General features: G+C 38.7%; 1 non-coding gene across 1 annotated transcript; it reads right to left on the bottom strand.

Annotated features, from left to right (window-relative positions):
* Positions 1-6,765: 6,765 nt before the first annotated feature.
* LOC116277479 (U1 spliceosomal RNA) lies at positions 6,766-6,929 on the bottom strand. Its single transcript, XR_004186931.1, has one exon. It is a non-coding gene; the product is annotated as a U1 spliceosomal RNA (small nuclear RNA).
* Positions 6,930-8,351: the final 1,422 nt, after the last annotated feature.

Raw genomic sequence — 8,351 nt, forward strand, 5'->3', positions numbered from 1 at the left:
TATGACCCCAGAAGTGCTGAGGCAAAGCAATAGAAAGAAGCATTTAAGTCTTTCTATTAAAGTAACTCATATTAAAAAGTAATAGAAGCCAGGGTGGCAGGGGCCTTACTTATTTCATCAGTGATGCCAGCAGTCAGCAATTTGTCATGGCTGGAGAACAGGCAACAACCATCTACCCCATGAATGAGCTAATGCTCAGTGCAGCCTGTCAACGAAAAGCTGATCGTAATCTGGGAACACAGAAATAGACAAGTTGAAAGACTCGCGTGGAGGAGCGAGGGAGAGACAGCAGCGTCACTGTCTGATGCTGTAGAGCAGGAGGAACCTGGACTTCTGCCTTAGTCTGTTTGGGCTGCTGTAACAGAGTAGCATGGACTGGGTGGCTTAAACAACCAGCACTCATTTCTCCCAGTCCTGGAGGCTGGGAAGTCTAAGATCTCGGTGCTGGCAGATTCCACTCACGATGAGAGCCCTCTCCCTGGCTTGTGGGTGGCCAGCTTCTCACTGTATCTTCACATGGAGGAGAGAGAGAGAGAGAAGATGGGGAGGGGAGAGGGAAGAGGGGACGGAAGGAGAGTAGAGAGGGAGAGAAAGAGGGAGGGAGGGGGAGGGAGAGGGGGAGGGTAGGTGACTGTTGGATGTAGGGAGTGAAGGAGAAGCAGACTCTTGGTGTCTGCTTTGAGTGACTGGTCTTGACAACTGAAATAGGGAATGCATGTCAAGGAAGGAAGGAGTAAATGATGACCTTAGGTTTGGACAAGTTAAGTCAAGGTGTCTGATGGACTTCCAGCAGGCAGTGGTTGTACGTAAAAGTACAGAGACAGAGCCTGGGACGTCATCAAGGTATAGGACTTCATTATCTTTCATTTCTTATGACAGCAGCCTCTTAATTCAACTCCCTGCTTCCAGGCATGGCCCTTCCAATCCGCCCTGCGTTCTAAAACACGAAATTCATCCTGTCACTGACCTACTTAAGACACCTTACCACGTCCTATTGCCTTCAAGTTAAAGTTTGAGATATACTAGGACTTTGAAGATCTAACCTCTGGTACACAGCCAAGCCTAAGCTTCCCGCCATCCCCCATTTGCTTCCAGTTCACTAAACATGAAATACACTTTTCCGCATTTTATCTCTAGTAAACTCCTATTCATTCTTCAAAACTCAACTCAACTGCCGCTCCGTTGGCGAGGCAGGATCCCCGTTTCTGCCTCTGTGCTCCGCGGTTAGTTGTTCTGACACCTTACAGCATTTACCACACTGGCTGTATAATGCAGACAAACGTGTTCCATCACACGGTGAGCTCTTCGTGGAAAACAGTTTCACTTTGTTCCTCACCATTTCTCCCCCTGCTCAGCAGAGTGCCTAGTACATCGTAGGTTCACCGTTTGTGCTGTTGGACTGAACGAGTGAGCCTTAGCCGGGGCTTTGGGCCTTGACGCCACAGTTCCCCCTTCATGGTTTCTTTGCCAGAGAAGCAAATGAAAGACTAGTGATAAAACAATCCCCAAAGATTCCGGGGGAAAGGAGAGGAAAACATTCTGTGTTCTCATTTCTCCTCTTCTCCCTGCTTCCTAAATACAGATAAACCTCAAGCTTCAATCAGACCCCTAAGAATCTCTACTTTTCCTGCTTGCACAGCCAGAGGTAAGAAGATGAAGACAAATTTCTCTAGGACCAGAGATGTTTCCTTGGACTTCTCTTGGAATTTCAAGCAACACAGGAAGGCTACTGCTGTACTGTGTAGCTTACTGGGATACAAATAAGTGTGTGGGAACCCCTGAGACTTCTGACTTTGGGGATTTCTCCTCATAATGCAATTTAAACTGTTTGGAAAGAGCATTTTGTTGTTAAAGGAGGTATTGTTGTAAGCTTGACTCTGTTCTTGTATAACCCTGAGAAAAATGTTTGCATCACTGGGACTAAGTTTCGTATTTGTAAATAGAGAATAGAGGGGTTGGGAATAAATAATCTCTAACATTTATTTCAAATTAAAAAGCTTATGAGGGCGCCAAGTTCCAGGAGGATAATAGTAGGTACTTAAATCCAAATCAATTCATACATCCTTTAAAAAAAAAGATCAACAGAAGAGTAAATAAAGCCACTCAAAACTCAGCTATAGCATAAGTAGAAAGCCAAGAATATTATGAAATTAAAATCATGCACCAGTCAGGAAATAAACCAAACCAGCAGAGTCATCTGAGAAATGCATGCCAGAGAGGAGAGAGGAACAAGGGTGGGAGAGGTGGAGGCGGGGTGCAAGGACCAGAAAGAGAAAGTACCATCCAGAGTGGGGAGATGATGAGAAGATGCTAGAGGCTTATTCCAAGCCCTGGCTACTGGAGCATCAGTTGGAAAAGACTTGAAGGCACAAGGGGCCAAAGGCAGCAATCTGGAGTAGGTGCTACTTCTGAAGGAGAGAAAGAAGATTTCCAAGAAGCATCATTTGGAGTCTTAATAACAAAGGGAAAGAAAGAACAGGAGGTGGCAATTAATGGTCCTACAGAAACGAAAGAGAAACACCAACTCAGAAGACACTCAACTCCTCTCTTGTTTCAAGCACCATGAGGGAAAGTCACATTTTACATCTTAATAAGAGGATACTCTTGAACTGACAAAATTCTGGTTATTCTTCCCCTAGATAATTTTTGGCTAATCTTCTTCTTCTCTGTCTTCATAAATTGTTACTGCTAGTCTGGGAAAATAAATATTTCAAAATAAACAGAAAATTGCAGAGACTATCCATACAAAGTCACTATAAAGAGAAAAATCAAAATGAGATTTTTAAATATTTCAGTTGGTGAAAATTCTCCCCTAAATCCAACCCATGAAGTCGAAGAAAATTATACCACAACACCTCAACTTGGGTTAAATATCCTTAAATAGGCATTTGCACATACAAAAACCAATTCAATGAAAAAACTGAAAACAGAAATAGACCAAAAACAGAACAATATGAAACAAGAGTTCACTAAACTTAGGAAGCAAATTGAAGAAAAAGACAAAATTGTCTTAGAAATGAAAACTAAATTACAAAGGACGCAAATGAGAATATATTTAATGAGGCATTAAGAAAAGACACAAAACATTCAAGAGAACAAAAATGATGTAAAGAAGGTGTTTTAAAAAAGTAGAGAAAAAGGGATTCCTGTAGAAAGAAGACAGCAAAGATAATCCAATATATATAATTGGACTCTCTGAAGAAGAAAAAATATAATAGAAATTATATTTAAACCTACCACTCAAGAAAACTTTTAAGAAATAAAAGAAGACCAGGATACACATATTGAAATTGCCCACCAGGTACCTGGGAAAATTGAATGGAATGCTTAAGTCAATCCTGTCTTGATCCAACTTTAAACTTCCATGTTTGAAGGAAAGATTTAAAGTCAACCTTCTCAATTTCTGCCAACAACGGAACAGTATTTTCAAGAAACTCAAGAAAAGAGTATGAGCCAAGGATTTTTTATCCAACCAAGTAGTCCTTCAAATATCAAGGCTAGAAGAAGAGTTTTAAACATGCAAAAATAGAGGAAAATCTGTACTCAGCAACATTTTCTGAGGAACCTACTAGAAGTCAAGTGTCTGCTAACCAAGTCTGGGAAACTTCAAGAAAGGAGTTAGAGAAAGTCCTGAATACGTTTAATTGTTGCTCTAAGACTAAAACCAACGTGGGCAAGGGTAGAAGACCACAACGCAAAGGCTGAATATTCTATAAAGGATACAGAATTCAAAGTTTGAGAAGACTGAAGAAGTGAGAGGCAAAGAAGAAAGAGAAATCAACTCACTGTCACATACATAGTAGAGAGGAGTCAAAGGTTACATTTAAACCTGACAACCAAACAGTAAATGCCTAAGTACGAAAAAAACTAAAACGTATTAGGACAGCCATACATATTCTTAAACTAAAAGAAATACAAAAAGGAAAAATAACCAAAGCATAGACAATAGAAAGGAACACCATAAATACAACATAATGTTTATAATTTAAAAGATGTCAAAGTTGGAGCCAAACATATTAGTCATATTAGTAAATGGAAATGTACTTATCTATGAAAGAAATTTTCAAGTTGGCTCAAAGAACAAAACTCAATCAACCATATGATGAACACAAAAGACACGTAAAATGAAGTGAGTCAAAAATGCTAAAAATAAATTGATGAGCAATTTCTATCAGGGAAATGGAAACAATAGGAAAGAAAGGTTTCGATTCTAACATCAGACAAAGTAAAATTCAGACCAGTGATCTGAATAGAAAGTGCAGAAATGGTCCAAGCACACATGGAAGTTGAGCCTATTATAGAGCTGATGTCTCAAAACACTGAGGAAATGATGGACTTTTTAACAAATGGCATTAGAGCAACTGAAGCATCTCTGAGAAAATAATAAAGTTGGCTTCTTTCTTCACCTCATTAGCAGAATAAACTCCAAATCCACAAAAGATCTAAATGTAAAAGAGAGAGAGCCACACAAGTATTAGATGCAGGGAAAGCCTTTCTGACTATGACTGGAGATCCAGCTACAATTTTTAAAAAATCTCATTACTTAACTACATTTAAAAAATCTTCCCTATGACAAAAAACACCACCAGTCTAAAGATAAGCAATGCTTGGGAGGAAAAAAATTACAACATGTAGAACAGATAAAGGGCTAATATCCCAATATATTAATACTTAGAATAAATATTTTAAAACCTTATAAAATTATTCAAAGTTATAAACAAACAGTTCAACCAAAAATACATATGATGTCTCTTCAAAGATATTAACAGATGTTCTATTTCATCCATAATGAAGAAAGGCAAATTAAAACTAGGCTATTTTCTCACCTAAAAAATTAGCAAAAGTTTCAGAATCTTGACAGCCAGTCTGCTGGTGAAACAGTAGAGGAGAAGTCCCCTCTCAGACACCGTTGGCGAGAATGAAAAAACTCCTACAAACGGGACTTGGGCAATATCCGATTCAGCTGCAAACACATTTGCCCGTGGGCTCAGGAATCCCATTTTCAAAAGTTGACCTTAAAAATACTCCTTCAACAATTACGAAATGAAAACAACCACAAGGTTTTTCCTTTGTTGCACTATATGCAATGAAAATTATTGGAAATGATCTAAATCCTCATCCACAGGAATCGGATTAAATAAACAGCAATACCACCACACAATGGAGGACTCCACATCTGTAAGAAGGAATGAGGAAGGTGTCTATGAACTTATACTGAGTGACTGATGTCATGTAAACTAAAAAATAATACAGCAAGATGAGCAAAGCTTTTTACAAGATACTTTTGTGTAAGAAATAAGAGGAGATAAGAAAAAGATATGTATATACATGTGTATATTTATGTATTTGTTTATTTTTACAAAACAAAACACAGGAAGTTGAACCAGGAAATAATAAAAGTGTTTACCTAAAGAGGAGTGAGTAAGAATGAGGTTAAAATGATTAGGGGAGGGAGGGAAAATTCAGAGTACAATTTTTGCATAGTTTTAACAAGCTAATGTTTTATGTATTCAAAAAAATAAGTTAAATAAATCACCAAGGGAGAAAGGAGTTGATTTGCATATTCAAAACATAAGCTAAATCAATTTTTAAAAATCTAAAGTTGAATACAAACAGAACAAATGGCCCTAATTGTATCTCAAAATAATAAAATAACCACATAAGGAAAAAAAGCGGTAACTCAAGTAATTTTTGAACATAATACATTGGCTGAACATCCTCGATGGAATATATTCTAAGGATGAGCAAAACTGTAATGAAATCTTGAACTTTAAATTTGTTACTGGTAGTGGTGTGGATAATGAATTCTGACACTATTTGGTTTGTATTGGAGGAGTCGGCAAATCCTACTTGCCAGGGTGAGAGATACAAATATAGAATGGGGAGGAGGGGATGGGGGAACCCCTGGCATTGGGTTGGAATTGAGCATATCAGTATAAATTCATGATTATGTATGATTTATATATAATATGTATGTATGTGTGTGCGTGTGTGTGTATAATATATATATATATATTTTTTAACCTAAGTCTGTTTACTGAAATGGCCCAGAAAATGACATCTTAATTTCAATGAGTGTACTTGGTATTGTGAGATGAACTGTGTCCCCCACAAAGATGTACTGAAGTCCTAACCTCTGGTACATGTGAATGTGACCGAAGTCAGTAGTAGGGTCTTTGCAGATGTCATCGAGCTGAGTGCATACTAGATTAGTGTGAGCCCCTAAACCCCACGACTGGTGGCTTTATAAGAAGACAGCCATGCGAAGACCCCCAGACACACAGCGGGAAGGCAGTCATGTGAAGACAGAGACGGATATTGAAGCGAGGCAGCTACAGGTCAAGGAATGCCATGGACGGCTGGCAGCCGCCAGAGGCTAGGAAGAGGCAGGGAAGGATTCTCCCTTAGAACCCCCAGAGAGATCATGACTCTGCTGAGACTTTGATCTCAGACTTCAACCCTCTAGAACTGGGAGACAATGAGCTTCCATGGTTTTAAGCCACCCAGTGGGTGGCATTTTGCTGCAGCAGCCCTAGGAAACTAATGCATCCAGCAACTAAATCTTGGTTTCTAAATACCATTTGACACAAAAAGAATAGGGGCTCCTTGAGGAAATAAATACCTGATTCTAGATGTCTGGGGCGTCTCATTGTCCCAGAAAGCAAGGATGGGCTCAGAAACTGATGGAAGTATGACAAAAAGACCCAGGAACTAGCCTAAAGAGGCTCTCACTAGCCAAATCTGGAATAGTTTGAGTATTTTTTTTAGGGGAAAGTGCGAACGCAGTCCCCCACTACCACAAGTTATGCAGTCGAGTTTCCCACATTTGGGGAAATTGCAGTGGTCAGCACATCTGGAGTGCAATGGATAAGTCTTGCCCTGGGAAAACCACCTTCGTGATCATGGTATTTCCCCCGCCAGGTAATGGAATAGTTTGAGTATTAAAACGAATAAGGAAAAGTGATTGCCTGGAGCAATTACAAGAATTAAACGGGAAGGGACATAAGGAAACTTTCTGTGGGGCTGGAAATGTTCTGTCTCGGGTGTGAGTAACATGAGTATGTATGCTTGTCAGATGCATCTAACTGCATGTTTAAGACCTGGACAATGCACTGTATGTACGTTATATTTTAATTTTAAAAATGAGTAATGATAGCGATAAATTATAACGTATCGAACTTAATTTTTTTGATCCATGAATCCATAATGATACTAAAAACAAAAGTTGAAGGAAGGAAAGCTCTTTTTGAATAGAATGTCAGATAGTGAATGTAGAAAGAATTATAGGATTAGGAAAAAATCTCCATTTTTCAACCACCAATGCAATAATCACTTCAGGCAAGGATAATTAATGTAAGCCAAAACATTAAACGGCTGGTTTTGGAGATCAGGATAGTCAAATACTCTCAAAGCATCACCTAAAAGGTAAGGGGAAAGGTGCCTTTGCAATAAGAAACCTGGCAGACACCAGCTCAACCAAAAGATCAAACGTAACATCAGCAGTAATGGGACCAATTGATTTTATGTGCCTTCAAATGTGCTCTGATTGGGAATCAGCTCCTCCTATATATTATTCCTGCCAAAACCCACTAACTTTGAATCTAATCACGAGGAAACATTCAGACAAATCCAAATCATCAGGCATTCTTCAAAGCCAGTGGTCTAGATTCTTCAAAAGGTCAATGTCATAAAAGACCAAAAGAGGAAGGGCTACTGTTCTCAATTAAATAAGATTTAAAAGACATGATAAAGTAAATGCAATGGTGCACCGTTCATTGACTACTAGGAAAAAAAAAGCTATAAAAGTCATTGTTAGGACAGTGGTGGAAATTTGAACATAGGTTATATGTTAGATAAAGCTATGCCATCTCTTTTAAATTCCCTGGGTGTGATCACTATAATGTGTCCATTTTCCAAGAAGAGAAAGAGAAAGAAAGCAAATAGGGCAAAAGATGTGTAAAACTGGCAAAGAACATGGGTATTCATCACACTGTTTTTGTCAATGATTGGTTTAGAATTGTTCAAAATTAAATATTGGGGGAAATGCTATTTTTAAAGGAGAAAAATCTATATTTTTTTGCCAAGTTTTTGAACAATATGTTTCGCATCCCTCTTACTTTCCTGTCTTACTGCCCCCTTTCTAGCTCCCACCCTCATCATATCATAGCCAGGATCATTGGAAACACCTTGCAAGACCTTTTCCTCCTCCAAAATAACTTTTCTAAACAGCGCTTTTGTGAAGAAACACCTCTGTACAATTTGTTTTTTCCCAATAGGTCCAAGTTGTCCTGGGGCTAAATTCAAAACTCTTTAGTCTGGCAATTTCATTAGTTCTGAACCCATGTTTCAGA

Source organism: Vicugna pacos, chromosome 33, assembly GCF_048564905.1.
Source record: "Vicugna pacos chromosome 33, VicPac4, whole genome shotgun sequence".
Classification (NCBI taxonomy): Eukaryota; Metazoa; Chordata; class Mammalia; order Artiodactyla; family Camelidae; genus Vicugna; species Vicugna pacos.